The 14,763-nt window shown below is 49.0% G+C and overlaps 2 protein-coding genes across 4 annotated transcripts in view; one reads left to right on the forward strand and one right to left on the reverse strand.

Moving 5' to 3' along the window:
- Positions 1 to 14,763, reverse strand: part of LOC146797314 (uncharacterized) — a 421,742-nt gene that overhangs the window by 324,538 nt on the left and 82,441 nt on the right. The gene's annotated exons all lie outside the window — the stretch shown is intronic.
- LOC146797315 (uncharacterized) overlaps positions 14,469 to 14,763 on the forward strand; it is a 102,313-nt gene continuing 102,018 nt past the window's right edge. For 2 of the 3 annotated variants that reach the window (XM_085624309.1, XM_085624306.1), the window contains exon 1: positions 14,469 to 14,717. The gene's annotated coding sequence lies outside the window, so the exon portion shown is untranslated. The remainder of the gene's footprint in view (positions 14,718 to 14,763) is intronic. The other variant, XM_085624311.1, reaches the window with a different exon arrangement.

Here is a 14,763-nt window from a genome sequence, read left to right on the forward strand (position 1 = left end):
CTTTTGGTGGATCGTATGAGTTGGTGGTGTTTGCGTCTGGCGTTTATGAGGGCTGCGTGGTTGTCTGGTGTCTGGTTAGTGGACCAGTGTTTCTCGAGTCTTCTGCAGGTGTGCTTGGAGTTTTGGAGGTCGGCATTGAACCAGATGGCTCGTGTCGGTGCGCCTGTTGAAGGGTTTCCTTATTGGGGCAAGGGTGTTGGCGCAGTCGTCGATCCATTGTCTGAAGTTGTTGGCTGCTGCTTCGGTATCGGAGTGCTTGGGTGGGGGGTTTCGGGCGAGAGTAGTGGTGAGCTGGTCTTCGTGACTTTTTTCCAGCTGCGATGTGGGATACGTTGTGGTTGGTTGTGTGCTCTGTGTTTCTCGAAGGAGAAGTGGAAGTAGTGGTGGTCAGTCCAGTGGAGTTCGGTGGTGTGGCTGAAGGTGACGTGGTCGTTGGCGGAGAAGATGGGGTCGAGCGTGTGACCGGCGGTGTGGGTGGGTGTTGTGACGGGTTGTTTGAGTCCGAGGTTGTCGATCAGCTTTGTGTCGTTGATATTCTCGAGGTGGAAGTTCAGGTCTCCGAGGAGGATGTAGTCTGTGGGGGCGTGCGTGCTGATGAGGTCGGCAATGGATTTGCTGAACTGTGGTCAGGGTCCCGGAGGCCTGTAGACGAGTGTTCCTCTGAGTGTGGTGTTGTGATCAACGTGGATCTGGAAGTGTAGGTGTTCGCTGTGCTGAGGAAGTCTCCGGTGTTGGTTGAAATGTTGATGGTGTTCCTGTAGACGATGGCGATTCCTCCTCCTGGTCTGTTGTTGTTGCGATCCCTGCGGGTGATCTTGTAGCCGTACGGGATGGCTATGGCTATGTCGGGCGCCGAGGAGGTGTTCATCCAGGTCTCTGTCAGGAAGGCAACATCCGGGGCGGAGGAGTCGAGCAGGTCCCATAGTTCAACGGCATGCTTGTGGACTGAGCAGGTGTTGAGTAGTACACAGCTAAGGTGGTTGTGGCCAGCAGTGTTGGGGTGGCCCGGACGTGCAGGTGTGCGCTGGCTGGTGTAGCTACAGTTTCGGCAGGTAAGGGGCCGTGGGTGAGTTGTTTCGGGGTGGCCTGGAAGCAGGTGGAGGATCTACCGGCGTTGAGCGCGTGGAGGGTTGTGGCGTCGTAGCGGCGGCGGGTGGTGTGGCGCTCGCGGGGGCCAGGGGTTCTGGCACTGGGTGCGGTCCAGGCACAGACAGGAGCAGACGGGCTTGCCTTAGGTGCACCAGCGGCGTGCCCGCTGTGTGTGTCCTCTGCGCACCTGCACAGCGGTCGCCATAAGAAAGGGAGGGGGACAAGAGCAGAGGTTGGAGGTGAGAGCGGACTGGAGCAGTGGGCGGGGCCGCAGGGGCAGCAGCGGCAGGAAAAACGCAACACTCAGCACTCATGGCTGGACGGGTACAGAAAAAACAGGGGCAACCAAAAATACAATCACACAAGTAACAGGGGCAAGACCACGATAAAGACAATCACCCAGACAGATACAGATGCAGTGTGGGATACGGGAGGCGAGGTGGGGACGGCGGCAGGAAAAAAATACAGCAGGGCTGCGGGCGGGCTGGAGGCACGAACCCTGCTCAGAGGAGGCTCAGAGGCTGGAGCGTAGAGGCGGCGCTGCTGGGGAGAGTGCTGGCCTGGACCGGAGTCTAAGAGACAGTTCTACGGTATGTTGTCATTGAGTCCAGTCACATGACTCGATACTCGGTAAACCCATCTTTGTTCCTTCTCCAGGAGATGACTTTGTATATTGGGCATTCTCGGATCCAAAGTTTCAATCACCACCCAGCGCATGTCATTAGTAGTGTTGCCTGCGTTCAGGAAGTGGTTGGTCAGCCGTGTGGTATTTTTCTTGCACCTGATGGTGCTGCGGTGTTCGCAAATGCGGGTCTTTATTTTTCTACTCGTCATACCAATGTAGGTAAGTTTACACGGGCAGACGATTCAGGAGATGGCATGTGTGGTATTACAGTTTGTGTGTTGTCTGATTTGCCAAGTCTTGCCTGGTTCTAATTGTAAGCTTTTAGCTGTTTCTGTGATATGGCAAACACTGCAATTGCAACACAGAAAGTGGCAAGTGATGGTGGGGAGACCCGACTTGTTCGGAGTGTGTTGGTTGGTCTTGGTACTAGGGCCTGGCGTGTTGATACAAGAGAGTCTTTGATGGATCTCGCCCTCTTATGTGAGAGTAAAGGTTGTTCCCACTTCAGTTTACCAGTGTGCAGTATCTTCCATTGTTTTTTAATTATCTGGGACACTTTGTTAGAAACCGCGTTAAAGGTAGTAACGCATGTGAGAGGGATGGAAGTGGAAGTGCGTTCCTTGGGCTCCAGTAGTCCTTCTCGGTTTTGGTTTCTTGCTCATTTCTTGGCTCTCTCTGTTATTTGTTTGGGATAGCCTTGGCATTGTAGTTTAGTACTCAGGGTGTTTGCCTGCTCCTTGAAGTCATGTACGTCACTGCAATTCCTGCGAAGCCGGAGAAATTGCCCGAAGGAGAGGTTCTCATGTAAGCATCTCCGGTGGAAGCTTATATAGTGTAGTAGGGAGTTGCGGGCTGTAGGTTTAAAGTGGGTTTTACTTTTGAGCCCACCCGCTAGTGCTTATATCTCCAGATCCAAGAAAGTCATGTTCTGCCTGTGGATGTTGTGTGTGAATTTGAGGTTCGGATCACAGGTGTTAATCCATTGGTAAAATGTCATAAGTGAATCAGTGTCTTCCTCCCAGATCGGGAGGATATCACTGATGCAACGTTTATAGAATTTGATCTGGGTGATGCGCGGCTGGTTGTTGTTGAGCAGTTGGGTCATCTCAAAGTTGTAAACGTATAGACCTGCCGCGCTGGGTGCAAAAATGCTCCCCATGGAAGTTCCGAATTTTTGAAAGTAAAGTTCCCCCTCAAACTCAAAGTAGTTATCTTTGAGTGCCAGTGTGGCACGTTCTAGTGCTGTTGTCCAATGCAGATTTAAGAACTGCGAGAGTTGTATCTTGAGGTAGGCTCGTGTATAGACTTTCGACGTCCAGACTAGCAAGGAATGAAGTTTCTGGGTTGTAAGTCAGGGTGTTGATGAGGCCCAGAAGATCTTTTGTGTCCTTTAAGTAGGTGCTGGTGGTCTGCACTAGTGGCTGTAAGAAGAAATCACAGTAGCGTGAAAGTGGTTCCAGTAATGACCCTATGCCAGAGACTATCAGGCGTCCGGGTGGTGGTGTCTTGTTTTTGTGTATCTTTGGTGCCGTAAAAAATGCTGGTATCTTTCCTGGGGTGGTGGTGAGGAACTTTGCCTCTTGTCTAGTGATTTGTCTAGTGATTTCTGCTTCTTCAACCAGGTTGGAAATCCGTGTTTTGAGGGATTCGCTAGGATCCTGGGTTAACTTTTGATAGTTCTTAGTGTCATTTAACAGGCGTTTGCACTCCTCATGGTAGTCGTCTTTGTTGAGGATGACGATCCTGCCGCCCTTGTCAGCTGGCTTGATGACTATGGCCCCATTAGTTTTTAGGGATTTTGGTGCTAGCCGTTCCATTGTACTTGTGTTTTGGAAGGTGTGTTCTTTCTTTAAGTCTTCTATTTCTTTAAAGACAGCTTGTTCATAAACTGTTATTCCCGGTGGTATTGCACTGGGTGGAGGGATGAAGGTGGACTTCGTTCGGAAAGGGGTATCGCCTTGCGATTCCATCTTGGGTTGGTCCTGGGAGCCCTCAAAGAATGCTTTTAATTTGAGCTTGCGAACAAATTCTGCAAGCTCGCAGTGCAATTGGAATTTGTCTAGTCTGGCTGTGGGTGCTTATCCTGGGCCTTTTTCCAGGACTGATTTCTCTGGTGGTGTTAGGACTAGGAATGAAAAATTAGTCACGAGGCTCATGTCGAGCTGGGGCCTGCTGCTGGTCCTTTGTCTTGCTCCGGGTTTGCACTCCTGGCTGTTGGTCTTGCTCCCAGTGCACTTGGGTTTGTTGTTGTCTTCTTCCGTGCCCACGTTGACCTCCCCCTAAAAAAGGGAACCTGTGGTTCTGGTTCATATAGGGGAGCGGGGGTCCAAAAGGGGGGTTCCATCCATATACAAATTGTGGGTGCATTTGGGGGTAAGGTGCTGGAAACTGCATGTTGGGCCCTGGAGGTACTTGTGGCTGTGGTTGTTGCCAGCTGATGTGCTTCCCTCTTCCCCGTTGTCTGTTTCGGTAGCTCCCTGAGCTTGAGCCACTGCTAGCGGAAGAATCATCATCCAAGGAGCCCCCTGATGTGTTTGGGCGTTTTGAAGGTTTGCAGTCGCTATCCACATATGGGTAGGTTTTCAGGAACGAGAATTTTTTCAAGTCCTTTTGGAACTTGTTAATTTTGCTTTGGATAAGGCCCTCTTTGTATTCGTTTATTTCTCTGTTTGTTTCTTCCAGCTTTTTCTTGAAGGAGATTAGTGTTGTTTTAAAGTGTGACTCTGTGGCCTGAATCTCTATGAGGACTGCATCAGATAGTCGCTTTGCAGTCTGAATGATAAGGATTATCCAGTCGCATGTGCACCTCCACGCTATTTGTGCCCAGTCTTTACGGAATTTAGCGTCCTCTAAGAAGATGCGCGGGCATTGGTCACAATGAGCCCTCTTGGGGCCGTATTGTTTCTCAGGTATTCTGTGAGAATAACTCTGTGCAGGATCGTCCGTATTCTATTTCGTTTTTTCTCATTTAGGTTTTCCCAGTCTGTGGTTTGGGCAATTGATGTTGCCATGTTGAGGTTTGCCATGAGGGGGGTTTGAGAGGATGAGATTGACGTCATCATCCGTGAAGCCAAGTCCCTGGTTTTCTGCCATAGTGAGTGTTGTTGTGGCACTATACTGCAAAGGATAAGCTCTCGCAGCTGTCCGCTGCAGAATCAGTGTGCAACAAGGAGAGAGTAAGGGAGTTGTAGGGGTGCGTCCTTGTCTCCAGTTCGATATAAAGCTAAACAATGTGGACGAACCCACAGAAAAGAATACTTGTGTCCTCACTGTTGTGGGTAAACTGTCTCTGGGACCCACTAGGGTTTCCTAAAAGACCCCTCACACACCAACCTAGTTGGTGTCATGCTTCATCATTGGGGCCTCAACCGGGCGGCCGAATGCCTCCCGGTTGTGCTACGATGCCTGATTACAGCGGAGTGGGTGTAGTGTGTAATGTGGTATGTGTGGATTAAAAAATGTGTATTCTTTTACGTGGGTTCTTCCACATTATTTAGCTTTATATCGAACTGGGGACAAGGACGCACCCCTACAAGTCACAAGATGGCTGCGAACACTCCCTGGTTTAGAGTGTTTTGCAGCCAATCACAGTGAAGCTTGTGGTCGTGGCGGCCAATCACAGTGAGGCGCGTGGTCGGGAGGGTTCGCGAACGCACTGCTGCCCCAGATATCGAAACCTTTATTTTTTTAATCTCTCAGCAACTACTCTACGGATTTACACCATTTAAAAGAAAATTTGCTTTCCGAATCAAGCACTACCTACCTTTTTGCCAAATTTGGTGTAATTCCGTTCAGCAGTTCAAGTTGTAGCCTTGGCTAAAGTTTCCTATGGGAAATTGATTTTTTGACTTTTATTTTTTGATTTTCTCAGCAACTACTGAACGGATTTACACCATTTAAAAACAAAAAAAAATGTCACTTTCTGAACCAAGATCTACCTTTTTGCCAAATTTGGTGTAATTCCGTTCAGCAGTTCGGGTTGTAGCCTGTAATAAAATTTGCTATGGAAATTTACATGGCGAAAACACTTTTTGGGACTGACCTTTTTTCTCCGCCCCCGCTTGACGAATCACCCCCAAACTTTCAGGATAGGAGCTGACCTGGATAGACCTTTTTTGGGAGAATTTCATGAACATTCATCAAACGACACCAAAGTTATTAGCAAATGAAAAAATGCTTTTCCTATGGAAACTACGTTCTAAGTATAACTACCTACTGGCGACTGCCAGTAGGTAATATATATATGTATATGTATATATATATATATATATATATATATATATATATATATTCACTTAAAAAACCATAGGTTTCACACATGTTATAGTTAGCTACATTTCACTCGTAAAAAACCGTTGAAATTCCCCCGTTATAGTTAGTTCAGATAACTATAACTCGCGCGCCCGCAATCCACTGCTCATGACGTCACATATTACATCACTCATGACATGGTCAGTGACATCACTGATGACATCATCCTTGTGACAGAGTGGCGGTCGCGCGAGTTATAGTTATCTGAATTAACTATAACGGGGGAATTTCAATGGTTTTTTTACGAGTGAAATGTAGCTAACTATAACATGTGTGAAACCTATGGTTTTTTAAGTGAATTTGCAAGGTTTTTTAAATGCTAATTCCTAACTATAACGTGTATGAAACCTATGGTTTTTTAAGTGAATTTGTAAGGTTTTTTAAATGCTAAGTTATGTATGTATGTATTATTATATTTTTTATATATTTATTTTACAATAAACTACCTATGTGTATAGTTATAGATTGACTGTATCCTGTAATATGGAATGGTTCGTTTAAAATATATATATATATTTTTTTAAGGTTTTTCACCATGCGCGCACGGTGCGCGCAACCCGCGATTTTTTGAAAAAAAAATGTTTTTTTTCATCCTTCGGGGTCCTTCAGACTGTCAACATGTTTCGACTGCTCACGGCAGCCTTGTTCATATATATGTGCATATCTGTAAATGGGATCAACAAACAACAGTGAGCAGACTAGATTCCTAAATTTGGTACCCAGGTTTCCTGAGCATGGATAAACCGTCCAGCACAGAAATGTGGCATAGGAATGTCCCTGTGCTGTCTAGGTGATGAACCTCCCTCATTTCTTCTTATCCTGATTTCAGCTTGAACCACATCCTTCCAGCTCTAACCACAGAGATGAAGGCAATGGAAGTGATGTCTCAGTTTGGGAAGTAACTACTCAAGAATTGCATATGTTTACATTGCAAAAGCTTTACACCAATAACTGTTTGCTGAAAGACAGAGACTGTTGGAATCAGCACAATTGGAGCACCCCACAGAAGTGCTTCACAAGCTGAACACAGGTCACACCTGACCTAAAACAGAGAAATGACGCAGTGACGTGTGAGAAAAGGTATATGTACACCGAGACGTCAGTCCGAGACACTGATTTCTGGTTCAGTAGATAAGCAACCGTGGCCCTGGGTGGCATCATGCCAGCTGAGGACGAGGAGGGTTGTGCTATCACTTGTCATGGTATACACCGAAGGACAGAGATAACGTGCTGTGCTATGGGTTTATAGCACTGCGGCGACAGTAAACATGTCCCACAGATGGCTCCTTGTGATATGGAGAGGTATATGAGAGCTCAGCAGAGGCACAAGGCAAGGTCCACCTCTGCATTTACAGAAGTAGGAAGCTGCTCACTAGCTCCTCGGCCCACCTGCGACAAGGTTTAATGGATAATGTGTATCATGAGGCCTAGGTTTCTGTGTCACACAGTCCAAAGGTGTGCTGCTCATCACAGTGCGATTCACTAAGGATTACAGGTGGACAAAAAGCTTCCACACCCCCCCCCGAGCTTTGCTTCTAGAAGCTCTGATAGTGGATCAGCAACACTGGAGAAGAAAGGGTTCCCTCCGAACCAGGGCTGGACTGGCCATAGCGGGCACCGGGCAATCCCCCGGTGGGCCGGACGGGTGGGGGCCAGTTTTGGGACCCTGGGGGCCGTTTTTATTACAGGGCCGTTTTTGCAGCATTAACTGCAAAATCGGCCCTGAAATAAAATCGGCCGAAAACCGGCCCTGGCAAAGAGCTCGGCGGCACCCCCAATCCCAGGGAGGGGGGGAGGGGGTGGGGGGGCTGCCGAGCACTTTGCCAGGGCCGGTTTTGGTTCCCAGTCCGGCCCTGCTCCGAACAGACTTTCATAACTGTGTACAGCTACATGGCGGCGTGATCCTGACCGGATTCTTACCTTTTTATTTCCTTGTAGGCCATCTTTTGGGAGTTGCCTGGCTCCCTCTGTTGCTCTGGTGCGTTGAGTGCCATTTTAAACAGAGTTGATGCCCATTTTCTTACTTTTATGCTTTTAAATTTCTCACCCTTTATTTAGTTGGATTTCCGTTACCAGTAGAGACCGCCAGACAGGGGAGCCTGCTGACGTGTCTCAGGGGTTGCTGGACCCCGGTTTGAGGTTTTAATTATCCCCACCTATTCTATGGGGCTTCGTGCTTCACAGCATATTAGGCCATGCCCCTGACCACGCCTCCCACCCATGGTGGGTTATTTCTGCACTGGGAAAGCATGTCCGCTGGCACACCAAAGGCAGGCCCGTCTGTGCCCGTCCGCACCCAGTTTGCACCGAGCGCCAGTTCCCCTGGATCTCCTAATCCAGATTTGGGGCCTGATTACAGGTACACCCACAATGCCATTTAGAACTTAGCTCCACTAGTAAGTGTTCGGTTCCTTGTCTGCTCGACATGGCTGATATCTCTTTAACTGGCCATACACTTGCCTTTCATGTACCCGAGCTCTGAGCCCTTTCACTCCCGCTCTTGGCCCTCCTGTCAGTATCCCTGACACTCCCTCTATCCAACAAATGCCTGTCCTGTGTGCTCACCAATGCAAGATCATTGTTGAAGCAAAACACAGAATTCCTCCTTTTTATGGTAACTTACAAACCTTCTCTCGCCTTTATCACTGAAACAGGGGCAAACTCCACATCCGCTCCGGATATTCTGGGAGCCATTCCTGCAGGTTTTGCCATCCACCGCCAGGATAGTCTTGACTGTAGGGGCGTGGCTTAGCACTGATTTATCGATCCAATGTACGTTTCTTTCAACCCCTTTCCAGCTCCCTACTGTGAGGCGCTTTCTTGCAGCATCCTGTGATTCTAATACCCTATCTTTTAAGGGAACTTTGTTCTACCGCTGCTCGGGCCCTCGCTCAGTCTTCACTCAAGATTTTAGCAGCCTATTAGAAGCGGACATTCTCCTAAGTGATTATACGGTGCTGGGGGGTTTTACTTTTCACCTGGAAGCCCAGAAAGATGCTGCCACCTCAGCTACTCTTCAGACTATGTCCTCCCTAGGTCTCCCACAAATAATTACTGGCCCTACCCACTCAGCAGGTATCACCGTAGACCAGAGGTCCCCCTGTCAGAGATTTTTAGGCTTAAGGACCCCCTCCTGACAAAAATGTCTAGAACTTGCCACTTGGCACTCTTCATCATTGACAACTATCGACAACCATAAAAGCCCCCAATTCCCACAGCAAATCATTTTTACAGTGGGGTAATTATATTAAACAGTGTTTATCAAACGAAAGATCAGTGAGCGTGGGGGCGTGGTCAAAGGTGTGGCTAAAAACAAAAGGCCTCATTTATAAGGCATTGGCCTAGGGCAGCGGCGCGAGTCTTCTTGCTGCGCTGCCCCGCGCCAATGTGAAAGGGCAGGAATATACCGTATTTATGAAATATGGTGCATTCCTTTCCTTTCCCACGGGGTTGGCGCACACATTGCTGCATAGAGACAATGTAGGCAGGATTGTTTTTGTGCAGGAAGGTGCCCCGAGAGGGGTTTCCTCTTTCTTTGTGAGCTGCAAAATGCAGCACACATGGAAAGAGGCAAAAACACGAGGAGACGTGAAAACATTTCTCCTCATTACGCCTGCTGTGGGGAGGCGTAAGGTTTTGGCGCTGCCCCAGGTTTACATGGGTTTGTAAATCTGGGGCAGTGTCAAAATCCATGGGTGTTGCGTGGGAGCACCCACCGTAATGCCCATGGAACTCCTACTTGACAGACTAAGGCAAGGCAGCGACTTGCGCCGCTTTGTCTTACTCCATATGTATGAGGGCACTCGTAGCCACGCAGGGTGACTTTGCGTCGCCTCATAGATACGATTGCGACGCTTCTGCCGCCGAATCTTAAAAGAAAATGATGCTCTGGCGGCTCAAGCCTCTCATAAATCAGCCCCAAAATATTTTGCTAGTTATTTAGGTATTTCACCATCAGGCAGCTACTTATAAAATAATGGGTAGCTTCATAAAAAATAAAAAATAAAAGTTGTTACTCGGTGGGAAATGCACTCTAGTACATTAGGAAACCTCTATTAGTTAATGCAGTGCAGAGGTCTGTGTGAAACCAGAGAGCCACAGAATTAAAGTTGGTTGGTGCAGTGGGGAAAAGTGGCTTGTGGATTTTTAGTGCTACTAGGTCACAGCATGTTACAAAAAGCACTGTGAAAGTGTAAGTCCTTAATTTATTCTTGCATTACACACATTATAAGGTAGACTGCTACAAACTGTGCAAATAGTTTTAGGATATAATGGAGCCTCCAACATGTAGAATTTAGTAATCTTAGAACATAAGTAATGCACTAAGCGATTAAAAACATGCACTTCACAGCCCAGTTGTTAACTCTTCTTACTACCACTAAAAAAAAAAATCTTTGCCATCGAAGCTCGAATTCAGCTAAAGATGGCTTGCCTGGCACACAAAGCCCTCCATTTCAAAACCCCAGCTACCTAGCGCAAAAACTTGAACTATCCTGGGGTGGTAGACCCTCAAGAAGTGCAAACTCTTTCCTCTTGAAACCACACATCTATAGCAAAAAGAGAACCTGCCACCGAGCCTTCTCCGGCGCTGCCCCGAAGATCTGGAACTCTCTCCCACCGTAAGTACGCAGAATCTCCTCCACGGCTGCTTTCAAACTGGAAGCCAAAAGATTCCTAATGAACAAGTTTTTACCTGAAATGGGTTATGATCATCCGCTCCAAGTCTCTGATCCTGCAACTGTTAGACCACCAGTTGATGCCACTCTTCTTCACCTCATCGTTTGCCCCCTTCGTAGCCCGCTGTGTGTTACCTGTTGTATTATTCTCCTTTGACCCCTTTGTACTGTCATTATTCATGTTTCCTATTCTTTTTTGATCTCGATATTGCATTTATTACCTTCCTTCCATCCTTTTGTAAAGCGCTCGGATATCCTTCGGGATCTTGTTTGCACTATATAAAACGTTATAAATAAATCAATAAACGGCAGACTGCTAGCTCGTCTAGCAAGCATTGGTATCACTGGCACTGCCTTGAATCGTCTCGGCTCATTCCTTCATGGTTGCAAACAAGCTGTCTGTCTAGAAAAATGTGTGTTCTCACTCTTTTTCCCTCCCGTGTGGGGTCCCTCAGGGGCCCTCACTAAGCCCAACGTTGTTTAACATCTAAGTTACCCCTCTGGCAGACCTCATGAATTTGTTCAGATTTTCTCTTACTTCCTACGCCGAGGATACGCAAATTGTTGCCTCCCTTGCCAATGACACAATGAGTACAGGAACCAATTTCTGTAATTGTGTGCGGGCCGCCAACCAATGGATGGCTGGGGACTGCCTCCAGTTGAACTCAGGAAAGACAGAGGTCCTGCTCTTTGGAGCGCAGCCCTTGTTTTGGATGCCCGCCTGGTGCCCCCAAGACATGGGTGCCCTCCTTTCTACTGTCAACAAAACCCGCAACTTGGGTGCCCTGATCAATAACAAACTGTCTCTTGCTGACCAAGTCAATGCGGTCACCTCCAAAGTCCTTCACATTCTCAGGCTGATAAAGAAGACACCCCCTTGTATTCGTCCTCAGCTTCAGGAGGCGTCGTTACTTCCCTTGTTGTGTCCAGACTTGAATATTGCAACAGTCTGCTTTTAACTGCACCCCAACACGTGCGGAACTGGCTACAGACTTCACAAAGTAGAGCCGCTCGGCTCCTTCTGAAAATCCCTGAACATCAATCTATGGATAAACCTCTGAGGAACCTGCCCAGGTTGACCATCAGGCAGAGAGTTGCCTTCAAGCCCTCATGTATTGCCTATGAAGCCTGCATGATCAAGGGCCCTTGGTCCTCAAAAGCAGCTTCCACTGGTGCTTTCCCAACAGGCCACTGAGATCTCCTTTCGCCCAAACCGTGATCCTGCCCAGATTCAAGCTCACGACCTGGGGCGGCCGCAGCTTTGTGCAGGAGACGCTGAAGCTTGGAATGAGCTTTCTTTACACATCAAAGCTTCCCCAAATCTCTGATTTTCAGAAAGACCCTCAAGACTAGGCTTTTTAATTCTTCATATTGGGTCTCGTTTACCTTCCCGGTCTACAGCCACAGTGTTGGCAGCGCCAAGATACTCTCTGGGTATTCGAGCGCTCAATAAAAGTTGTAACACCTGCTATGGTGCGCTCTTTACCTCTTGTGGTGTCGCATGTACTTGTGCCCATGAATGCACCAGTGTGGCTTCCTGCCAGCACACACCAGATGTACTTGTGCCCATGAATGCACCAGTGTGGCTTCCTGCCATCACACACCAGATGTACTTGTGCCCATGAATGCACCAGTGTGGCTTCCTGCCAGCACACACCAGATGTACTTGTGCCCATGAATGCACCAGTGTGGCTTCCTGCCATCACACACCAGATGTACTTGTGCCCATGAATGCACCAGTGTGGCTTCCTGCCAGCACACACCAGATGTACTTGTGCCCATGAATGCACCAGTGTGGCTTCCTGCCAGCACACACCAGATGTACTTGTGCCCATGAATGCACCAGTGTGGCTTCCTGCCAGCACACACCAGATGTACTTGTGCCCATGAATGCACCAGTGTGGCTTCCTGCCAGCACACACCAGATGTACTTGTGCCCATGAATGCACCAGTGTGGCTTCCTGCCAGCACACACCAGATGTACTTGTGCCCATGAATGCACCAGTGTGGCTTCCTGCCAGCACACACCAGATGTACTTGTGCCCATGAATGCACCAGTGTGGCTTCCTGCCAGCACACACCATCCTCACTCCCGCTGCATTGACAAGGGTCTGAGCAAGGGACCGAAGCCAGAGGCTCCTGGGCTGTCTGCCCCTTTCCCTCAGTCGAGCTGCCTCTTCAGATGGCCCTACAGAAAACCTGGCCTCGTGCAACACCTCTCCCATGTGTGACCTTTGGCCCCCTGAACCCATAACTGTATTCCCACAACATTCTCACCCCCTCGGCCTAACTCAGTGTCTTATCAGTACTTGCCCGTCTCCCACTTTCACCACTACGTAAAACACTACACATGTTCCCTACCACAGTTACTGCACTGATGCAACCCCGCCCCCCCCCCCCCCCCCCGCATTTCATCAGGAAATCCAGGGTTCCAAACATGGGCGTAGGCTATTCAGGATGCCACGTGCCTCGCTTCAATGAAGGGCCACTGCCTAATCTCGTGATGACGTCATCAGCTCTCAGACTGGACATTGTGCCAACCCTCAGTCTCTGTCAGGAGCACCAGGGCTTTAAGGGGGATTAAAAAAACTGGGTGACCGATACAGTTAAGGGCGTAGCTTAAACCAGCTAAGCTAAAAATTCTGTGCTTAGTATAGTGTGCCACCTGACTAGCATTCTGCTGCTTCGGGGATGTAATTCAGATATAGTATGCAAAATGCATGATTACCTACAACAAGCTATGGCTATTGCCTTTGTCAATGGCTATTACCTGCAAAAGATGCATAAGCAACAGTCCAAATATGGCTTTGTTGCATATAATTTTGAAAATACTTCCGTTCTGAAATGATGAGACAGTTTAAGAACTATAACCAGTCTCTTTGACGTCACCTCAAAGGCACTGCTGCAGAGTTGAGATTTTTTTTTCACCCCGACGGTGAGGGCAAACATGGAGAGCCCGGTAGCGACCCGTCTCAGCACCTGCTTTTTAGAAGTGCCGGTGCTGACTGAGTACTAGAGACCCGGCCCACTTAAAGCCCTGCGGAGCCCCTACCTGAACCCCAAACCCTCAGAGTACTGACCAGACCGTCACCCTGAACTAGCAGGCGGCGGGTTGCGCGCTCCTCTCAGACAAACCTGATTCCCTGAGTTGGCGCTTTATTAAGTTTTACCGCAAACTCAAACTTGCTATGCTTGATATGAAACACTGCTCGCCTGTTTCTCAACGTCATCCATTCATCCCTAGAGGAAGGAATACTTCTGAGTGCGCTACAATCTGATCGGTGCATGCACCTGTCTGCTAAGAATCCAGGGCTGAGGTTCATTCAAGCATTCCACCACCCCTGCTCGGTATGCCCCATTGTGATAAGGGCCTCTAGGGTGAGACAATGCTGCCACCCGCCCTGATGAGCAATCATAAACGAGGTGGGTAGAAAACCTAGCGCCTTGACTTCCACCGATGCGCTGCGTGGAAACCCCACCGGCCGAACTCCAAACCCCCTACATCAGGCCGTGCGGGGCCCGGTCCGACCCGTGATTTTTGTGCTCGGTTTAAGCAGAGTCATCGGCCGGGCTGGGTCCAGGCGCCAGGCCCAGGCGCCCTGCCAGGGGTGCTATGGAGATGGCGTGTTTGCCTCCGAGGCCTGGGTACGAGGTGTATCCATTGTCCGCCTGACAAACACCCCGGTGAACGCACAGAAACTGAAGACGGCTCAATAGACAGGGCGTTTTCCTCCCTGTGTCTCTGCACAATGGCCGCATTCTGTGCAATGTCAAAGGAAGGCACTTTGGGAGGGGGCGGGGGCGTCTTACCTGGGGAGTAGCACCGGGGCGCAGAGGCCTGAGGCTCGGGGCCAGGGAGCAGCCGTGGATGTCAGGACACCCCTCAGTGAGAAGCTTCGCTGCACCCCAGAGGTGGGACTTTACCTATGACAGCGCCGCGGCACGAATTTCATCATTACCCCCATCAGCAGCCATGGAGCGGGTGTGACAGCTGAGCACGGTGCGGATGACAGCAGGTTTGATCTCACCATTTCAACCTCTTAGCCCTGTTCTTTCCATGGT

Source organism: Triturus cristatus, chromosome 9 (genome assembly GCF_964204655.1).
Source record: "Triturus cristatus chromosome 9, aTriCri1.1, whole genome shotgun sequence".
NCBI classification, from domain to species: domain Eukaryota; kingdom Metazoa; phylum Chordata; class Amphibia; order Caudata; family Salamandridae; genus Triturus; species Triturus cristatus.